Consider the following 22,608-nt stretch of genomic DNA (forward strand, 5'->3'; position numbering starts at 1 on the left):
GCTGCTTTTGGATGGAATACTCTATATATTTCTGCTAGATCCACTTGGTCTAAAATATAATTCAAGTCCAGTGTTTCTGTATCAATTTTCTGTCTCGATGATCTATCCTTTGCTGAAAACTGGATATTTAATTTTCCTACCATAATTTTATTGTTGTCTATTTCTCCCTTGTATCTGTTGGTGTATGCTTAATATAGTTAGGAGCACCAATGTTGCATACCTATATATTTATAATTGTTATATCCTCTTGATACATTGACCTCTTTATCATTTTATAATGACCTTCTTTGTCTCTTAATATGGTTTTTGACTTAAAGTCTATTTTGTCTGATGTAAGTGTAGCTACCCCTGCTCTCTTTTGGTTTCCATTTACATCAAATATCTTTTTTGATTCCTTCACTTTGACCCTGAATGTGTCCTTAAAGTCACAGTGAGTCTCTGGTAGACAGCATGTAGTTGGGTCTTGTTTTTTTATCCATTCAGTCACTCTGTATACTTTGGTTGGACAATTTAATCCATTTACGCTTAAATTAATCATTGGTCAATAAGGACTTATTAATGTCACCTTGTTAATTGTTTTCTGGCTGTTCCATAGTTCTTTTGTTCCTTTCTTCACCTCTTGCTGTTTTCCTTTGTGCATTGAGGATTTTCAGTAGTGGTGTACTTTAATTTCCTGCTTTTTAGTGTGTCTTTACCTATTATAGATTTGGTTTTGTGACTACCCTTATGCTTACATGAAACTTCTTTTTTTTTTTAATTTTTAAAAAAATATTTATTTGGCTGCACTGGGTCTTTAGTTGGGGCATGTGGGATCTTCATTGCAGGGGACGGGATCTTCATTGCAGCTTGCAGGATCCTTTTAGTTGAGGCGTGTGGAATCTTTAGTTGTGGCATGCAGGCTCTTAGCTGCAGCATGCAGGATCTAGTTCCCTGACCAGGGGTTGAACCTGGGTCCCCTGCATTGGTAGCACGGAATCTTAACTGCTGGACCACCAGGGAAGTCCCTACGTGAAACTTCTTATAGACAGGTTTAAGAGTCTATGTTAAGTGATAACAACTTAATTTCAATTGCATGTAAAAACTCTACCCTTTTATTCCCTCCTCCACATCTTATTATTTTTATGTCACAATTTACATGTTCTTATGCTGTGTATCCATTAACAGATTATTGTAGCTATAGCTATTTTTAATACTTCTGTCCTTTTACCTTTATGCTGGAGTTTAATATTAGCACCCACCATGTTACAGTATTGGAGTATTCTGAGTTTGATTATATATTTTTCTAGTGTGTTTTGTATTTTCATATATATTTTCATGTTACTAATTAGCATTCTTTCATTTCAGCTTGAAGAACTCCTTTCCACATTTCTTGTAAGGAAGGTGTAGTTATGGTGAACTCCCTCAGCTTCTGTGTGTCTGAGATTCTTTATCTTTCCTTTATTTCTGAAGGACGACTTTGCTGGGTAGTGTATTCTTGGCTGGCAGGTTTTTTTCTTTCAGCACTTTGAATGTATCATCCCACTCTTTTGCAGCCTATAATGTTTTTGCTGAGAAAGCAGCTGATAGCTCTATGGGGATTCCCTTGTAAGTCACAAGCTTCTATTCTCTTGCTGCTCTCCAGATTCTCTCTTTGTCTTTGATTTTAGACAGTAGTATTATAATATATCTTGGGGAAATCATTTGGGGTTGAAATTTTGGGGTGACCAGTTAGCTTCATGAACTTGGATGTCTAATTCCCTCCTGTTTTGGGAAGTTCTCAGCCATTATTCTTTAAGTAAGTTTTCTTTTTTTTTTTTTTTGCCTTGTTCTCTCAGTTTATTTTATTTTTCTTTGAATTTTTAAATTTATTTATTTAATATATCAGGTTCTTATTACTTATCTATTTTATACATATTAGTGTATATATGCCAATCTCAATCTCCCAATTCAGAAAATGTGGAACGCTTCACAAATTTGCGTGCCATCCTTGCGCAGGGGCCATGCTAATCTTCTCTGTATCATTCCAATTTTAGTATATGTGCTGCCAAAGTGAGCACAAGTAAGTTTTCTTTCCCTTTCTTCCTCTCTTCCCCTTCTGGGACTCTAATAATGCATCAATTGTTTCTTTTAAGGATGCCCCATACGTTCTGTAGGCTTCTTTTCATTCCTTTTAATTTTTTTCTTTTTGTTCCTCTGACTGGATAATTTCAAATGATCTGTCTTTGAATTATTGATTGATGCTTTCTTCTGCTTATCCAGTCGGCTATTGAACTTCTCTGTTGAATTCTTCAGGTCAGTCACTGTGTTTTTCATCTCCAAAATTTCTGTTTAGTTCTTTCTTGTGTTTTCTCTTTCTTGAACTCCTCATTTTGTTTCATATTGTTTTCCTGATTTTCTTAAATTGTTTATCCGTGTTCTCTTGTAGCTCTCTGAGCATCTCGAGAACAATTATTTTGAATTCTTTATCAGGCATTCACGTATCTTCATTTTCTTGAGGTTACTGGAAGTTTACTGTGTTCCTTCAGTGGTGTCATGGTTCCATGACTCTTTGTGATCTCTCTAGCCTTGTATGTGAAGAAACAGTCCCTTTCAGATTTTATGGACTGACCTTGGTAAGGAAAGACCTCTACAGCATGCTGGAGCATGTTGTGACTCTAGGTCCACACATGTGGGGACTTGTGATGGTCCATGTCCAGGGGTTATGATGTCTCATCAGCTTGGGCTGCTAGGGTCCATGACATCAACAACTGCATGGTCCTAGACGAGGACTGCAAGGGTCTGCAGTGGCTGCAGGGCCTGTTAGTGTCCTCATTGGTGCCTCCAGTTCCAGTGGCTAGGGACCAGGGCAGGCAGTGGTGGTGGCCAGAGCTGGTGATGTGCAGACACTTGTCTGTGGGGGCTGGGTACAGATGCCTTGTAGTGGCATGGACCAGGTACAGAGAAGCACATAGTGGTGGTGGCCAGGGTCTGCAGCAAGGTGCCAGGGCCAACTGTGGGTGCATTGGCAGCTGCACGGGCCCTGGCTGTCAGTGTCCACTCTGTGGCTACAGGGTCTCCCTATGGGCACAGCATAGCTGTGGAGGCCAGCAATAGGAGTTGGCCTGGGGACAGGCAAGTGCATAGGTGGAGGGTCTAGCTGCAGGTGAGTCGCACAGGACAGGCCAGTGTCAGGAGACAGGGCTGGATCCAGGCCCACAAGCCACTGTAGGGCCCCTGGCTATTGGCATTCACTCCTGTGCCTGCAGGATCTCCTCAAGGGTGTGCACATAGCAGTGGAGACTAGTGATGGAAGTCAGGCCAAGCGTGTGCAGGTACACAGCTAGAGGGGCTAGCTAGCCCCAGATGTGCACAGAGTGTGTGGAGGGGTCTGCTGCCAGGGTCTAGGCTGGCATCTTGTATTCATATAGCCACAGAGGCTGGGGCTGGCTGCCAGTATGGATCCCGGCTGTAGGGGTGAGGGAAGTCGAGGATGGATGCTCAGGTGGCTGGCATCTGTGATCAGGAAAACCTTTGGAGGAAGTCTCAATGGTGGACTCTGTAGGGGGTCCATGCTGGCTCTGCTGGGCATTGGTTTCTTCAGTGGCAAAAGCTGCTGGTGTCCTCTGCAGAGCAGGTCACTGGGAACCATGGTCGCTCCGCTATGTGGCTAGTACTGATAGCCCTGCTTTTCTTCCTTGTCCCTAGCTATGTCTATATGTCTCAGCCTTTTCAGTTTCTGGGTGGGGTGAGACCAATGTGAGCCCCTTGTGCAGTGCCCTAAGCAGCTGATAAAGCTCTCACTCTCCCTTTCCCAGTGAGGAGAGCTCTTCAAGCTGGGGAGCTCCCTCCTGGTGCTGACAGGGTTCACCTGGGGGATGGGATGATGCAGGCAACATGATTCTGTTCTTCCTTTTTTGTGTGGTTATTCTCGGGTGTTTTGTTCTACTGTGTTGCTGAAGTTTCTTAAGTGGACTCTGAACTCCCTCAGAGCCATTTTTGTTTGTGAATAGCTGTCTAATTGTTGGTCTTTGTCAGGGGCTGGAGGGTGGTGTCTCCTACTCTGCCACAATGGTCATGTCACTCAGCATAATCTTTCTTAACAGTAATTTTGCACTGCTTCTAAAAATAAGACACATACTCTAGTATGCTTTTAAAAATATCTTTTTATGGATTTAATACAGACTAATTGTAAAAAATTTAAAACTACAGAAAAGTAAAAAGAAGAAAGTGAAGCCATCTGCAATCTTAATACTCAAACATAACTACTGTTAACCAGTCGGTACACTTTTCTTTTAGTCTTTTTTAAATGCTCATATTAAAATTTAAATTTTACGTAGTTCATACAGATCTTAATTTTCAAATGAAACAATGTGAATTTTCTGAAGTGGCAAAATATTCTTCACAAACTTTATTTTAAAGACTGCAAACTTATTTATTATATACAACCAATAAATATTATTTTTTACACACATCTGATTACGTCAATTCCCCATTGCTCTCAGGTTTAAGTACAAACTTGGCATGGCCTACGAGACTGTTCTTAAACTTTCCCTTGCCTTGTCTCATGCTTCTTTTTCCTCCTTTACGTTCTAGACTGAGGGTGTACTCACTCAGTTTCCATGTATCATATTCTCTCTCACTTCCAGGACTCTGTCCATTCTAAAACATTATTATTCTTTTTTGTCCATGCTGATCATTCTAACACATTATTATTCTTTTTTGTCCATGCTGATTATTCTAACACATTATTATTCTTTTTCCTCTCCATCACTTACTTCTACCCACTTCTGCTCCCACTCATGTTTTCTAATTAACACCTACTAATCTCTGATGGAAGGAGAAGGTATAGACAGAAGAAAAGAGGGAAGCCTCTGATCAAGTCCTTGGAACAGAATAGAGTTCATAAGTAGACCCAGGCATGTATCATCAACTGATTTTGACTAGAGAGAGAAGGTAATTAAATGAAGAAACGACAGTCTTTTCAACAAACGGTGCTGGAACAGCACGGTATTTTTATAGAAAGGAAGAATTTCAACCTTTACCTCACACCATACATAAAGATTAACTCAAAATAAATCATGGACCAAAATGTAAACATTTAAACTACACAACTTCTAGCTAAAACCAGAACATAATCTTTGAGATTTTGGAGTCAGCAAATAATTCTTAGATAGGACACAAAAGCATGAATCATAAGAGAAATAAATTCGTAAAATAAACTTCATCGAAATTAAAATCTGCTCTCTTGAGCACCATTTAAAAAATGAAAGACAAGCTGTAAAGTGGGGAAAAAATTTTACAATACATGTAAGTGACCCAGGACTTATCTAGAATATAGAGAACTCTTGTATCTCAGTAATAAGAAAACAGCCCGTAAAAAATAAGCAAAAGATTTAAACAAACACTTTACAAAAAATATATGCAAATGGCCCATGAGCACATGAGATGTTAAACATCATTAGTCATCAGGGAAATGAAAATTATAACCACAATGAGATATCACAAAACATCTATTAGAATGACTAAAAAAGATGGACGACGACAAGTGTGGTGAGGTGTGAAGTGACTGGAACTCTGATGGTTGGTAAAAGGAGAATGTAAAATGGTACAACCACTTTGGAACCAACTTGGCATTTCTCATAAATTTAAAGATCCACTTTATGACCCAGCAATTCAACCCAAAGTATTTATCCAAGTGAAATGAAAATACATGTCCACACAAAGACTGGTATGTGAATGTTCATGGCAGTTTTCTTTGTAGAAACCCCAAACTGGAAGCATCTCAAATGTCTGTCAACAGGTAGATGGCTTCCATACTGCTCACTAATAAAAAGGAATGAACCACTGATAGATGAAATAACATAGATAAATCTCAGAAACTTGCTGAGAAAAATAAGTCAGAAAAAAAGAAAATATACAATCCCATTAATAGAAAGCTCTCGGAAAACTTTAAAGTATAAAAACAGAAAGTGTATCAGTGGTTGTCTAGGATCAGGGTGGTTGTGGGGATTGATTGGAAGGGGCATAAGGGTACCTTTGGGGGTGAGGGACATGTTCTATATCTTAATTGTGGTAGTGGTTGCTACAGAGATGTATATATTTGTCAGAATTCATTAAACTGTACACTTAAGATGTGTACCTTTTATTGTCTGTAAATTATACATCAATAAGTTTGATATTTAAAAAGTGTGTCCGTTGCTCTTGAGAAGTTTGGTAAGTCAAGGACAGAGAAGGGACTATTGCAAATGGCAATATTAAAGTCATGGGTGACTTACTTAAGAATAGTTTCAATGAAGGGATGAAGACCAAAACCTGACTGAAGCAGGTTGAAGAGAGAATGGTGGTTGAGACAGTGGAAATACCGCTGTACATAATTCTTTCAAGGATTTTTGCTTTGAACGGAAGCAGAGAAATCGGGTGGTACTTGAGAGGCATGTGGGAGTCAAGGGAAAGATTGGGGTTATTAAGGCATAAGTGTATGCCGATGGGAGTGATCCAGTAAAGAGAGTGAGATTGATGATACAGGAGAAAAAGAAAGTATTGCCGGAGAAAGTTGTTGAGAAGGCGAGAGCATGTGGGATATTAAGCACAAGAGGAGATACTTACCTCTCATAGGAGCTGGTATGCATTGTCCACTGTAACAGCAGAGAAGGCAGGTTAGGTGGGTACAGATGCATGGAGATTGGTAGATATGCTGGTGGGAGAGTGAAGGATTGCTCATCTGCTGGCTGGTTTTTCTCAGTGAATTAAGAATGAGTGGGGTAGAAGGTGGAGGCTTAGGAAGGGAGATTAAGGTGGGAAACAGTCTCTGGAGAGAGAGAGAATTCACTAGCAAATATAGCACGACTGGTTGAGATGACTGCCCACTAGAGAATTTTTAGTCATTCATTCAAAGGGAAACCAATGGGCAGAGGTGTGCGGCTTTCTCTAGCAATCCTCAGCTTATGGGCTGCAGGCACGTAGAGCACAGAATCTTGCACTGAACTAAGGTTGACACTTTGCAGGTGATTATGCAGAAAAAGCTGGGCAGAGGTTTTAGTATGGTTGCAAGGGAGTGTATATAATGGACCATAGAATCTAAGGTAGGTAACAAGGGAATGATGGCAAGAAGCGTGTGATGGATGGAGAAGTGGTCAGGTCAATAGCTTGCAGGCTCTGCCGGGATCAGAGAATTGCTAGAATGGGAGTAAATGAGCTGAAAGGCTAAGAGTTGGAGTATGCTCCAGGAGTATGAAGCTTGAAATCAAGCTTTGAGATTGGGTTCAATTCTTTAGATGATGAGGGTTAGGGTATGACAATGGAAATGATGGCTGAGGGGCAGGTGGAAGTCAGAGACCTGACAAGTCCAAGGCATTTGAAATCACCAAGCATGATGACAGGAGTAGAGATAGAAAGGAGGGCAAGTGAGCCAGGACTAGAGGTACAAGTAAATGAGAGTGAGTGACCAAGTAGGACTCAGTAGGTGACAACCACCCGGAAGGGGAGCAGTTGTGAAGTCTGATGGCTGGCTTGTCTTTACTCTGAACCACTGAATACTATTTCCCCCTTTATATAGTTTTGAAGGTGGAGAGAAAGAAGGAAAACAAAATAGATTGTATCTATGTTCTTAAAGTGTTGAATTTTCCTCTCTATTTTACTGATTTCAAGTCCACCTTGAATCACCTAATCATACTTTGCTGGATGAGTAAAGTTTGAGAGCTCTCCGCTGATGGGATTAAAAGTGTTTGGAAGGATTTTCTTGACGATAACCCGATGCAAACAGCCATTTACAGCACTGTGAATGCAATTGCTACTGAAGGGATTAAATAACAGCTGAACCTTATTAACTATGTTATATGTGGCCCAAAGATCCAACTTTTAAAAAAAATTAATTAATTTATTTTTGGCTGCGTTGGGTCTTCTTTGCTGCGCAAGGGCTTTCTCTAGTTGTGGTGAGCAGGGGCTACTCTTCGTTGCGGTGCGCGGGCTTCTCATTGCGGTGGCTTCTCTTGTTGCAGAGCACGGGCTCTAGGTGCGCGGGCTTCAGTAGTTGTGGCTCACGGGCTCTAGAGCACAGGCTCAGTAGTTGTGGTGCATGGGCTTAGTTGCTCCGTGGTGTGTGGGATCTTCCCGGACTAGGGATGGAACCTATGTCCCCTGCATTGGCAGGCGGATTCTCAACCATTGCCCCACCAGGGAAGCCCGATCCAACTATTTTTATTCAGAGTTATGCCAAGACCCCATTTACTGTGTGGGGCAGACACTCATGCCCAGCATCCTCATTTCTACTTGTGATATCACTCAAATTTTAAAAATCTATTATTAATAAATATATTAAAAACAATTACCTACCATGTTGAATACCTACCATGTGCCAGACATTTGGCTAGCTATAATATTAATATCAGTATTAACATTAATTGAATCTTATTATGTTCCAGGCATTTATGCTTTGACTGTGTAATCTAATTTACTCTCCACAGTAGCCGGATGAAGGGTTAAAGCTAAGATGAGATTATGGTTCAAAAATTCTTGCCTAAGATCTCATAGTTATTAAAACTGAATGCAAATGGGGTTCAAAAGTCTGAAGTTGACTCTGAGGTTTCTGCATGAACAGTATGTCCTATTTGCTGTACAGCGATCCTTACTACATGCAGAGGTGAATGGTCCCCTGAATGGTATCACCCAGTGGAGGGAGGTAGACCTCTCAACAAATAGGTACAAGACCACAATGGGTGCTAGGAGGAAGGCTTGAATTATGTAGTAAGTGGTGAGCTCAAGAGCCACGTCAAAGGAAAAATATTCAGCATTTAGCAGATTGGCTAGTTGCCTGGCTACAGTAACAGCCTCCTAGGTGGTGGGCTCCTGTCACCAGGCCTTTCCTTCCATACCATTCTGAATATCCCTGCTAGAAGTCATCTTCCTAAAACACCTGTGCACTTGCTCAGTTTTTCCTGTGTCTTGTATCCAGACATCTGCACTTAGCTTTTAATTCCCATGCTTTTTTTTTTTTTTCTGGGTGGTAGGAAAACAGGTGATTTTAATTTTCTTTTTTTAAACATCTTCATTGGAGTATGAATGCTTTACAATGTTGTGTTAGTTTCTGCTGTATAACAAAGTGAATCAGCTATATGTATACATATATCCCCATACACAAAAATAAACTCAAAATGGATTAAAGACCTAAATGTAAGGCCAGAAACTATGAAACTCTTAGAGGCAAACATAGGCAGAACACTCGATGACATAAATCACAGCAAGATCCTTCTTTGACCCACCTCCTAGAGAAATGGAAATAAAAACAAAAATAAACAAATGGGACCTAATGAAAAGCTTTTGCACAGCAAAGGAAACCATAAACAAGAGGAAAAGACAACCCTCAGAATGGGAGAAAATATTTGCAAATGAAGCAACTGACTAAGGATTAATCTCCCATGGTTTTTAATGAAGTTATTTCTAAGAACTCTTAAGAACTCCAGCAGGAGTAAACATGTGTGGGGCTTTCTGTCCCAGACTCCCTCTGTCCCAATTCCTCTGAGGAATTGCCTTCTCTGCTGTGCCCATACCCACTTCTCCCCATGGTCCCCCCTCCATGGCAGGAAACAGGCCACAAGCATTCCTGCATTTGACGAGTATTCCTTTCCTACAGGAGAGGCTGAACTGTTTCTCAGTTTCAGTGCTAAAACCCTAGATTGGGACTTTTCATTCGAGTTGAAAAAAAACTCTGAAAAAATGAATCACAGCCAACAGCAGGCAGTAAGAGGGTGTGAGGGTGCGGGCACATCCTCCTCTATATCCACAATACAAGGAGCACTGTGTCCAAACATGGAAAGAGAGAAAGCAAGAGAATGCTAGAGCAAGCATGGTTTCTTTGTTAAGTATGTAACATTTGGGGAATCTGGGAAGAGGCATAAGATTTATCTTCTAAGATATCGGAAAATTCTTTGAACTATTTTTAAACCTTTCTATAAGTCTGAAATTAGTCCAAAACAAATGTTCAGCAAATTTTGTGATATGTGTGGGCTTTTTTTTTTTTTAACCAGAATAAAAACGTAAAATAAAATAAAATACAAGTGGTTTCTGGGAGGGGACGGTCAGCTTCAGTTTCCATGGTGCGTGTCACTCCCACTGCCCTGCACTTGATTTTGCACAGGTACCTTGACGACCTAGCCTCGTGAAGGTGTTTCAAGGGATGTGCAGTTAGAATGACCTTACTGGGGACGATATTGAGCACAGGGTCTAGGGATTTTGATGTTATTTTATATCAGCAAACAGGTCATTGGTGGTTTTGAACAGTCAAGCAATATTATTTCGAAAGAGAACTCTATGTGGAGGACAATTTGGAAGCAGAGTGACCTCAGGGAGACTTAACTAAGAACAATGGAAAAGGAAAGGAGAAATGTGAGCTCAATTTTAAAGGAAGAACTGACAGATTTGGCTACTGCTGGTGGTACCATTGATGGAAATGGGGGACACTGGATATGTTTGGGGATACGTAAACATAGAGAGCTACAGAGCATTATAAATAGTGGCAGGGAAAAAGTAGAGGGACTTCCCTGGCAGTCCAGTGCTTAAGACTCCACGCTTCCACTGCAGGGGGTGCGGGTTCAATCCTTGGTCGGAGAACTAAGATCTCCGCATGCTGTGTGGCGCGGCCGAAAAAAAAAAAAACAACATAAGAAAAAAACAAATAAATCTAACCTGAGCAAAAAAAGGAGAATCACCTTATGAAAAAAAGGCATGGATAAAATCATAAGGTGGGTAAATATTTATGTAATGGGGGGTATTTCTAAATATGACATCAAACAGAGAAAGCTTGGAATATAAAATTTTTAAAAAATATTTATTTATTTATTTGGCTGCGCTGGGTCTTAGTTGCAGTACGCGGGATCTCTTAGTTGCAGCATGCAGAATCTAGTTCCCTGACCAGGGATTGAACCCGGGCCCTCTGCATTGGAAGCATGGAGTCTTAACCACTGGACCACCAGGAAAGTCCTGAACTATAAATTTTAAATTGTATAGATTTTTTAAACCCCCCCACACAAATTAAAAAGTAAATGAATGACCTGAGAATAAACTTTGCAATGTACATTTATATATCTATTTAAGATATATTCTCAATATCAGTAAAGCCATAGTAAAAGACAAACTCCCAATTATGAAATTGGTTAAAGGCAGCCAATTTACAAAAGAAAACACACATATGGCTGAAGGAAGGAAGGGAGGGAGGGAGGGAGAAAAGAAAGTAGTTCAGTCATTAACAGTCACATAATTAAATTAGAAAAGCTACTGTGTTCCACCCATCAAATTGCAAAGATTCAAAAATGATAGTAAGCCGGGGAGTTTGGGGAGTTATGCAAAGAAACAGGCAGTCACATACGTGATTGGTGGGAACAGAAGTCTTTCTGGAAGAAATGTACATACCTATTGTCCAGCACTTTCCTTTCTAGAAATTAATCCAGAGTAAGTAATCGTAAGTGTATACAGTAACTTATCTACAAGAATATTCATTAAAAGTGTTTAAAATAATAAATTTATTGCAAATGAAGCAACTGACAAAGGATTAATCTCCAAAATTTACAAGCAGCTCATGCAGCTCAATATCAAAAACCAAACAACCCAATCCAAAAATGGGCAGAAGATCTAAATAGACATTTCTCCAAAGAAGATATACAGATTGCTAAGAAATACATGAAAGAATGCTCAACATCATTAATCATTAGAGAAATGCAAATCAAAACTACAATGAGATATCATCTCACACCGGTCAGGATGTCCATCATCAAAAAATCTACAAACAATAAATGCTGGAGAGGGTGTGGAGAAAAGGGAACACTCTTGCACTGTTGGTGGGAATGTAAATTGATACAGTCACTATGGAGAACAGTATGGAGGTTCCTTAAAAAACTACAAATAGAACTACCATACAACCCAGCAATCCCACTACTGGGCATATACCCTGAGAAAACCATAATTCAAAAAGAGTCATGTACCAAAATGTTCATTGCAGCTCTGTTTACAATAGCCAGGACATGGAAGCAACCTAAGTGTCCATTGACAGATGAATGGATAAAGAAGATGTGGCACATATATACAATGGAATATTACTGAGCCATAAAAAGAAATGAAATTGAGTTATTTGTAGTGAGGTGGATGGACTAGAGTCTGTCATACAGAGTGAAGTAAGTCAGAAAGAGAAAAACAAATACTGTGTGCTAACATATATATATGGAATCTAAAAAAAAAAAAATGGTCACGAAGAACCTAGGGGCAAGATGGGAATAAAGATGCAGACCTACTAGAGAATGGACTTGAGGATACTGGGAGGGGGAAGGGTAAGCTGGGACAAAGTGAGAGAGTGGCGTGGACATATATACACTACCAAACGTAAAATAGATAGCTAGTGGGAAGTAGCCGCATAGCACAGGGAGATCAGCTCGGTGCTTTGTGACCACCTAGAGGGGTGGGATAGGGAGGGTGGGAGGGAGGGAGACGCAAGAGGGAAGAGATATGGGGACATATGTGTAGGTATAACTGATTCACTTTGTTATAAAGCAGAAGCTAACACACCATTGTAAAGCAATTATACTCCAGTAAAGATGTTTAAAAAAATAAAATAAAATAATAAAATTTAAAACAACCTAAATGTATAAATTAGGGGATTGCTTAGATAAATTATGGTAATAAAATGCTCAGTAGCCATTATAAATGTTATTATAGATGTATGTCATAAGGATGAAGAGTTATTCAGTAAAAAGAAAAAGAGAAGAACAAAAATCATGTATATTGTAATATCATTCTTGTTAAAAAATTCAAAGATAAAAATCTGGAAGTACATGTATCAAAATAATATTAATAAAATTGTTTGTGAAGGCCAGGTATGGAAATTATTTCTTTCCCTCATGTTTTCTTACTGTATTTTCTAATGTTTGTACAAATAGTTTTATTACTTTTATAATCTTTTTAATTATACTTTTTTAGTTTAGCAATCTTAGATTTATAGGAAAGTTGAAAAGATAATAGATCCCTACATCCTTTGCCCAGTTTCATCTATTGTTGTTGCTTTATTGAGATATAATTCACACACCATACAAGTCACCTATTTAAAGTATACAATTCAGTAGTTCTTAATATATTCACAGAGTTTTACAATCATCACCATACTCAATTTTAGAACATTTTCATCATTTCACAATTAAATCTTATACCCATTGGCAGTCCCCATTTTCCCTCAGTGTAGACAACCAATACTCTACTTTTTGTCTCTATAGATTTGACTGTTCTGAACATTTCACATTAAAGGAGTTATACAGTATGTAGCCTTTTGTGACTGATGATGTTTTCAAGGTATGTCCATGTTGCAGCATGTTTAAGTACTTCATTCCTTTTGATTTCTGCATAATATTCCATTGTAGGGAGATACCGTATTTTATTTTTCTGTTCATCAGTGGAAGGACACTTGGGTTGTTTCCACTTTTGGGCTATTATGAATAATACTGCTATGAACATTAGTGTACAAGTTTTTGTGTGGACATGTGTTTTCATTTCTTTTGGATGTATACCTAGGAGCAGAATTGCCGGGTCATATGGTAACTCTATGTTTAACGTTTTGAGGAACTGCCAGAATGTTTTCCAAAGGCACTACACCATTTTACATCCCCACAGCAGTGTATGAGGTTTCTAATTTCTTGGAATATCCTTGGCAATATTTGTTATATTGTCTTTGTTATTCTAGCCATCTTAGTGGAAAAGTGAAATGTTATCTCATCGTGGTTTGAATTTGCATTTTCCTAAGGACTCTTGATGCTGAGCATCTTTTCAGGTCCTTATTGGTCATTCGTATGTCTTCTTTGGAGAAATATCTATTCAGATAATTTGCCCATTTTAAAATCAGATTATTTGTTTTTTTTATTGTTGAGTTATTAGGGTCCATTATATATTCTAGACACAAGTCTTTTATCAGATATATGATTTGCAAATACCTTCTCCTATTCTGTGGGTTGTCTTTTCACTTTTTTGATGGTGCCCTTTCAGCAAAAAAGTTTTTAATTTTGATTAAGTCAAATTTATCTATCTTTTGCTTTTGGTGTCATATCTACAGAACCATTGCCTAACCCAAAGGAATAATTATCTAAGAGTTTACTCAAGAAATGTAACTGTTAGCCTTTACATTTAGGTCTATGACTCATTTTGAATTAATCTTTGTGTATAGTATGAGAGAGGGGTTCAAATTCATTCTTTTGCTTGTGGATATCCAGTTGTCCCAGCACCATTTGTTGAAAAGGCTGTTCTTTCCCCATTGACTTGTCTTGATCCCCTTGTCAAAAATCAATAAACTATGAATGTATGGGTTTATTTCTGGACTCTCAACTCTATCCCATTGATTTAAATAGGCATATGCCAGTACCACACAGTCTTAGTTACTGTAACTTTGTATTAAGTTTTAAAGTTGAAGAGTGTGAATCATTCAAGTTTGTTAGTTTTTTTTCAAGATTCTTTTGGCAATCTAGGTCCCTTGTATATTCTTATGTACTTTAGGGTCAGTTTCCCAATTTCTAGGGGAAAAAAGGTAGCTGGAATTTTGATAAGGATTGCGTTTTGACTCTGTGAATCAATTTAGAGAGTCCTTCCATCTGTAATGGGTTGAATGGTGGCCCCAAAAGGATAGGTTACGTCCTAAACTCGGGAACCTGTGAATGTGGATTTTTCTGGAAAGTGACTCTTTATAGATGTAATTAAGTTAAGGGCTTCAAAATAAGATCATCTTGGATTTACAGCTAAATCCAATGACAGTTGTTCTTATAAGATAAAGGTAGAGGGAGATTTTAAGACTTAAGACACACAGAGGAGAAGACCATGTAAAGATGGAGGCAGAGGTTGGAGTCATATAACCAACCTCAAACCAAAAAATGCCTGGAGCCACCAGAAGCTGGAACAGGCAAGGAAAGATTCAGAGGGAGCATATCCTTGAGGACACCTTGAGTTCAGACTTCTGACCTCCACAGCTGTGGGAGAGAATAGATTTCTATTGTTTTAGGCTACCCACTTTGTGGTAATTTGTTACAGTAGCTTTAAGAAACTAATACATAATCAAACAGCATTAAATCTTCCAACCCATGAATATGGTATATGTTTCCACTTATTTAGGCCTTCTTTAATTTCTTTCAGTGATGTTTTACAGTTTTCAATATACCCATCTTTCACTCCTTCTGTTAAATTTATTCCTAAGGATTTTGTTCTTATCGATGCTATTATAAATAGACTTTAAATTTTTTAAATTCTTGGATTGTATAGAAATACAGTTGTTTCTTGTGTCTACAACTTTGTTGAACCTGATTATTAGCTCTGATAGGTTTTTTGCATATGTGGATTTCTTGAGGTTTTATAAAAATAACACCATGACATCTGCAAATAGAAATACTTTTGCTTCTTCCTTTCTTAGCTAGATGCCTTCCTTTTTTTCTTGCCCTTTTGTCCTGGCTTGAACCTCCAGTACAACGTTAAATGGAAGTGGTGAGAGCATGTGCACAGCATTATGCAACTACGTGGCCCTCTAGATTCCCAGGAATATGTCAGATAATTGCAAAGCCCCACATAAACATCTTATTCCTCAACTTTTTATTTTACCCCCAGTTTTTTGGTTATCCTGTTGCGTTTTGAATGAACACCAGCTCCTTTTTGCTACCTTCAGTGTTTGCCAGGCTGCTGGTTTTAACTGTGATTGTGGGCTGTTGGTTTTCAGGGTTATCATAGAGTGAGAAGGGGATGGAAATAGGGCAAGTTAAATGCCACAAGGCTCATTGTTCTTATCAAGATGCAGCCTTTTTTCTTGAAACAATGTTCCCTGATTGTTTATAGACTTTGATTAATTTCCAGAGTTCTGAAAAGCTGATCATGACAATTTTCACCAGTGTTCCCTTTTCTTTTATGGAGTAGAGAATTTTTGGAGGTCATTTTCATTACTATCACCCTTATAGTCTTCTTAAGCTTAGATTTTAAAACTGAAAATGTATTGTCAAATGTGTTTTAAGTACTGAGAAAGAGGTCTGTATACAAAGAATATTGATGTAGATCTTCCAATAGCCAAACATCTTATTGTGCAATGAGATGTTGAAGAAAAGGCAGTGAGAGTATGATGAGTTTGATCTGCATCCTGACTATGTAAGTGATCTATATGGCTAGGTGCTGTGTGTAAATACCAGCTTGAGGAGAGGTTTATTCATGTATTAAATCTAGAAATAAATAATCCATGTTCCTCAAGATTTATTAATAAAACATCGGCAATGTTATTAGGAATTAAGGTGGCCTGCATGGCTATGTTAAAGATGACTGAGGAATATTTTGCTCTGGAAAATTCAGCTCCCGGCTCCCCTAAGCATTTGAAGTCCGTCTCTCACTTCTTAATTTTTGCCTCTTCTTCTTTTCCAACAAATGACTCTGCAACTTATACAACCAAATCTCCCAAACATTTTTGTCTCTTTGCAAGACTATGAGCTTTCAGTCATTTTAGAATCTTAAAAAGGTGTACTAGGTCACAGCATCCTCTGGCTGGTAGATAATTAAAATCAGCACACAACTGCAACGTATACCCTCTAAAGCAACGGTCAGTTCTCAGCCTTTTTGCTGCCATGACACGCTTGATAAATGATTCTTTTACGTGGAAAACACTCTCAAGGGCACATTTGTATTTGGACAAACATCTCCCAAATTTGGAAGTCATGCACTGTGGTAATTTGTAATCATCAGAAGAGTTAACAGGTAGCTCTTTGTGATCTATTGCGGGAGATAAACTTGGGCTGTGCGGCAGGACATTCTTAGCGTTCTCGCTGTGATGCCACTCCCTTGTCTCCCAGAATTCATATATATATACATCTATACAGATATATGTATATATGAATATAAACACACATACATACATAAAGTAAATCTTTTGGAAATTTCAGCACTTTAACTAAAACAATTTAACATATTGCTTTTGGTTCAGAGTCTGTGCAGCCAGATTGTGTAGGATAGAATCTGGCTTCACTGTGTACTAGCTGTGTGATGCTCTGGCAAGGTACTTGACCTCTGTCCTTCAGCATCCTCATCTATCAAGTGGACATAATAGTGCCTATGTCATAAGGCCATTGTGAAGACACCTGAGATCACGTATGTAAAGAACCAATTCTGCTTCTCGTAGTGGACACTCTTGTTTGGAACAGATCACTGTGACTCACCTTGCACTTGATTGCTTGAAAAGATTAAGAGTTACCTAATAAAACTACGTGAGTTTGGTTGAATAAGTTTTCACACCCATTCAGGACACTGTGTCAGTAATCTTGAAACCTTTTTGGTTTCAGAGACTGAATCCTTTATTCACATGAAATCATAAGGAGAACCCCAATGTGGGAAACAGAAACAGATGCCCTATTTGTAGTGGAGGGTGGGAGGTCTGCAGTCGCATCTATTCTGTCTGCAGTGGCACTTGTAGAGTTGTAAGGAATTCTAGGGATCCAAGGAAGACAGTTTGAAAGCCTGTAGTCTGTTTGGTTATGCTCTTGCAATATCAACATTCTCTTTCTTGGCAACCTCTGAGCATGTAAAATTAAGTCTAATCTCCAACCTAGCTTGTTATGTCTTGGGCAAAATCAACATGTAGGCTTGCATTATTCAAGGCTGTGAGCTCAATTAGCAATTTCATCAATGTATGTGTTTAGGAAATTATCTGCCTTGGGAGTGCAGTACACCATTTGGAAAGTAAAACCTTATAGGGTAGTGGCTTTCAAACTTTAAAAAACATTAGTATCACCTGGAGGGCTTGTTAAACCACAGATTTCTGGGCCCTACCACCAGTTTCTGATTTGGTAGGTCTGGGATGGGATTTGAAAATGTGCTTTTCTTTTTTCTTTTTTGTAAACAATTTTATTGAGATATAATTCGTGTACCATATTATGAATCCACTTAAAGTGCACAATTCAGTGGTTTTTAGTATATTCACAGAGTTGTGCAACCATCACCACAATCAATTATAGAATCAATTTTCATCACCCCAAAAAGAAACCCTGTACCCTTTATCAGTCACTTTCAGTTTCCTCCCAACCCCAGCCCTGGGCAACCACCAATTTGCTTTCTGTTTCTAGAGATTTGCCTATTGGGGACATTTCATATAATATGTGGTCTCTTTTTAAAAAAATTCATTTTATTAAAGTATAGTTGATTTACAATGTTGTGTTCATTTCTACTGTACAGCAAAGTGATTCAGTTATATATATATATATGTATATATTCTTTTTCATATTCTTTTCCATTACGGTTTATCACAGGATAGTTCCCTGTGCTATACAGTAGGACCTTGTTGTTTATCCATTCTGTATATAACAGTTTGCATCTGTTAATCCCAAACTCCCAATGCAACGCTCTCCCACCCCCCTCCCCCTTGGCAACCACCAGTCTCTTCTCTATGTCCCTGATCCTGTTTCTGTTTCATTTGTGTCATATCTTAGATTCCACATATAAGTGATATCATATGACATTTGTCTTTTTCTTTCTTACTTACTTCACTTAGTACGATGATCTCTAGCTCCATGTCCACCCATGTTGCTGCAAATGGCATTATTTCATTCTTTTTCATGGCTGAGTAGTATTCCATTTTATATATATATATATATATATATATATATATATATATATATATATGACACATCTTCTTTATCCATTCATCTGTTGATGGACATTTAGGTTGCTTCCATGTCTTGGCTATTGTTAATAGTGCTGCAATGAACATTGAGGTACATATATCTTTTTGAATTATAGTTTTCTCTGAATATATGCCCAGGAGTGGGACTGCTGTATCAGAACGTCCATACTGTTCTCCATAGTGGCTGCACCAACTTACATTCCTACCAACAGTGTAGGAGAGTTCCCTTGAAAATATGCATCCTTAACAAGTTCTGGGTGATGCTGTTGCTGCTGGTCTGGGACCACTTCGAAAACCATTATTATTAAAGATGAGAGTAAGTGGAGTGGTTGGTTAGTCCATAACACCAGGGACTTATTTTTGATAAAACAATCTATGTTAATCTGCAACCTTGTGAAAGTTTGAGATTTAATTTAACAGTTATTTATTGAATTCCTACTATGGGCCAAAAAACACTGTGCTAAATACTGAGAGTAAAATAGACTAACTATACTGTATCTTCTTGAGAAGGATTGTATTTTGGTGTGGGACAGTCCAGTAAATGGGCAATTACAATATGGTGTGCTAAGTACGAGGTGCTAGGGAACATCTACGTGGGCACCTACCGCATCTTTGGGCTCAAAGACTTTCTCAAGAAGATGATACCTACTCTTTTTTTTTTTTTTTTTTTTTTTAGCGGTATGCGGGCCTCTCACTGTTGTGGCCTCTCCCGTTGTGGAGCACAGGCTCCGGACGCTCAGGCCCAGCAGCCATGGCTCACGGGCCCAGCCGCTCCGCGGCATGTGGGATCCTCCCGGACCGGGGCACGAACCCGTGTCCCCTGCATCGGCAGGCGGACTCTCAACCACTGCGCCACCAGGGAAGCCCCCGATACCTACTCTTAAAATAAAAAAGCACACTCTCACTTAGAAGACAACCTAAGGAATATTTGGTAGGTTTTAGGTTGTATTTGCTGGTGGTTAACATTTATATATCAAAATAATCTTGTCATTGAGTCTAAAATTCAGTTCTTTTTATATTTACTATTCTAAGAGCTAAGACAAGTTTCTGGCAAGGCATGGAAGCATGACCCATTGTACAAGCAAATGTGGAAGGGGGAATTATTGTTTTCTATGCTTGAGCAGCAGGAACAGTAATAAGAGAAGTTCCTGTAAGCGGTTTTCATTTCTCTTTCTTTTAAAGTGTAATTAGAATGACTGGTCTATCGTGTAGGTTATAATATTTGCTGGTAAACAACTTATTGATAGGTTTCTTCTGAAACACTTGATAGGAGTGATTAAAATGCATGAGACTGGGCTTCCCTGGTGGCGCAGTGGTTGAGAGTCCGCCTGCCGATGCAGGGGACACGGGTTCGGGCCCCAGTCCGGGAAGATCCCACATGCCGTGGAGCGACTGGGCCCGTGAGCCGTGGCCGCCGAGCCTGTGCATCCGGAGCCTGTGCTCCGCAACGGGAGAGGCCACAACAGTGAGAAGCCCACGTACCGCAAAAAAAAAAAAAAAAAAAAAAAAAAATATATATATATATATCAAAAATTTTGATCAATCTAAAGTAGTTCTTAGAAAGAAATTTATAACCTTAAATGCTTATGTTAGAAAAAAAGAATTATACAAAATTACTTAGCTAATTCTACATTTTGAGGAGTTAAAAAAATAGCAAAATTAGCTCAAAGAAAGAATGTAATAAAAACAAAGGCAGAAACTAATAAAATAGAACACATAAATACAAGTAGGAAAGATGAACAAAACCAAAGATTGATTGTTTGAAACACAAATTGACAAATCTTTGCCAAGATTGATAAAGAAAAAAAGAGAAAAGGCCCAAAAGATCAATGTCAGGAATGAAGAAAAGGGGAGAGGGGATTACTGGAGATGTTACAGACATTAAAAAGATGACATTAAAAAGACATTAAATAGATACAATCAACTTAATGCCAATAACATTTAACATTTAAATAGAATGGAAACTCCCTAGAAAAATATAACTGCTAAGACTCAGTTTTATTAAAAATATTAATATTTTATTAATTTTATAATTTATAATGATTATAATAATTAATATTAAAATATTTATTAAAAATAAAACTCCGGGGAGGGGACGTGGGGATAGTTACCTGTGCTCGCACACAGGCTTCTTGGTGGTGGCAGCAGCAGCCTTAGCGTCTCATACCCGTCTCTAGAGCTCGTTTAGGCGGTCCTCTGAATCCCCTCTCCTCGTGCACCCCGAAACAATGGTCTCTTGCCTCTTAGGCAGGTGCAGACTTTTTCCCGGACTCCCTCCGCCTAACTGTGGCGCACTAGCCCCTTTCAGGCTGTGTTCACTCAGCCACCCCCAGTCCTCTCTCTGGGGTCTGACCTCCGAAGCCCGAGCCTCAGCTCCCAGCCCCCGCCCGTCCCGGCGGGTGAGCAGACAAGCCTCTCGGCCTGTTGAGTGCCAGTCGCCCCGATCCTCTGTGCGGGAATCTCCCCGCTTTGCCCTCTGCACCCCCGTTTCTGCGCTCTCCTCCGCGGCTCCGAAGCTTCCCACCTCTGCCACCCACAGTCTCCACCGCGAAGGGGCTTCCTAATGTGTGGAAACCTTTCCTCCTTCACAGCTCCCTCCCAGAGGTGCAGGTCCCGTCCCTATTCTTTTGTCTCTGTTTTTCCTTTTTTCTTTTGCCCTACCCAGGTACGTGGGGAGTTTCTTGCCTTTTGGGAGGTCTGAGGTCTTCTGCCAGCGTTCAGTAGGTGTTCTGTAGGAGTTGTTCCACGTGTAGATGTATTTCTGGTGTATCTGTGGGGAGGAAGGTGATCTCCGCGTCTTACTCCTCCGCCATCTTGAAGGTCTCCAGCCAAGTCGTTCTTGATAGAAAGAACAGAATCAAGGGATGTGTCCTTCTAGATATCAAGATTTATTATAAAGCTGTAAGTTATCAAGATAGTGTGGTTTTAGGTCAGGGATAAATAGATAGGCCAGTGGATAAAATAGAGAACTCAGAAATAATCCATGCGCACAAAGGAGGCATTGCGATTCAATGGAGAAAGGATAATTCTACAAATGGTGCTTGGGCTATTTGTTACCAAATGAAAAGAAAAAGTGTATCCCAATCTCACACAAAAATCAATCCTAGTAGATTAAAGACAAATATAAAATGAAAATTTTAAACTTTGGGGAGAAGAGCTTTATGAACTTGAGGTAAGAAAGGTTTTTTTAAAAACACACACAGGCAGATGCCACTAACTGATTGATAAATCAACTATATTAAAATTAAGAATGTGTATTCCTTACAAAAACAGTAGAGTAAAAACAGATCACAAATTGGGAGAAGATATTTTCAACATATGTAATCATAAAGATTAGAGTCCAGAATGTAAAAGAATTCTGTGAATCAATAAGAATGACAATTTATCAGAAAAAACTGAGCAAAAGACATAAACAGATGGCACAGAAGAAGAAACAAAAATGACTCATAACCTTAATAGTAATCTAGACAATTTAAATAAGAAATACGATACACTGTTTCACACTCAACAGATTGGCAAAAATAAAGAAAGATTTACAAAACCAGGTTTGGTCAAGGAAGCCAAGCAATGTCAACTCTCACGCATGAGGTTCAGAGAACAAATGGATACAATCACTTTGGTAGACTGTTAGCATTACTTTGTAAAGTTGAACATCCCCTGTGACCCAGCAAGTTCACTCCTGGATATATACCTTGGGAAGGAAAAATGTGCATGGTAGCGCTGTTGATAACAACAGTAGAAGAAACATGATGCAATTCAAATGTCCTTCTGTAATAGAATAGTAAATAAACTGTGGGTTATTCCTATAATGGAGTACTACAGTCGGCCCTCTGTATCCTTGGCTTCTACATTTGCAGATTCAATCAATCACCGATTGAAAATATTTGGGGGGAAAAAAATTACAGAAAGGTCCAAAAGGGAACACTTGAATTTGCTGTGGACTGGCGACCATTTACACAGCATTTACATTGTATTCACAACTATTTACATAGCAT

The 22,608-nt window shown here is 39.0% G+C and overlaps 1 long non-coding RNA gene and 1 other non-coding gene across 2 annotated transcripts in view; one reads left to right on the top strand and one right to left on the bottom strand.

The window, feature by feature from the left end:
- Nucleotides 1-22,608, top strand: part of LOC116758029 — an 80,977-nt gene that overhangs the window by 39,455 nt on the left and 18,914 nt on the right. The window lies entirely within an intron of this gene.
- On the bottom strand, nucleotides 1,930-2,036 carry LOC116758907. Its single transcript, XR_004351290.1, has one exon. It is a non-coding gene; the product is annotated as a U6 spliceosomal RNA (small nuclear RNA).

The sequence above is a fragment of the Phocoena sinus genome, chromosome 8 (genome assembly GCF_008692025.1).
Source record: "Phocoena sinus isolate mPhoSin1 chromosome 8, mPhoSin1.pri, whole genome shotgun sequence".
Lineage (NCBI taxonomy): Eukaryota > Metazoa > Chordata > Mammalia > Artiodactyla > Phocoenidae > Phocoena > Phocoena sinus.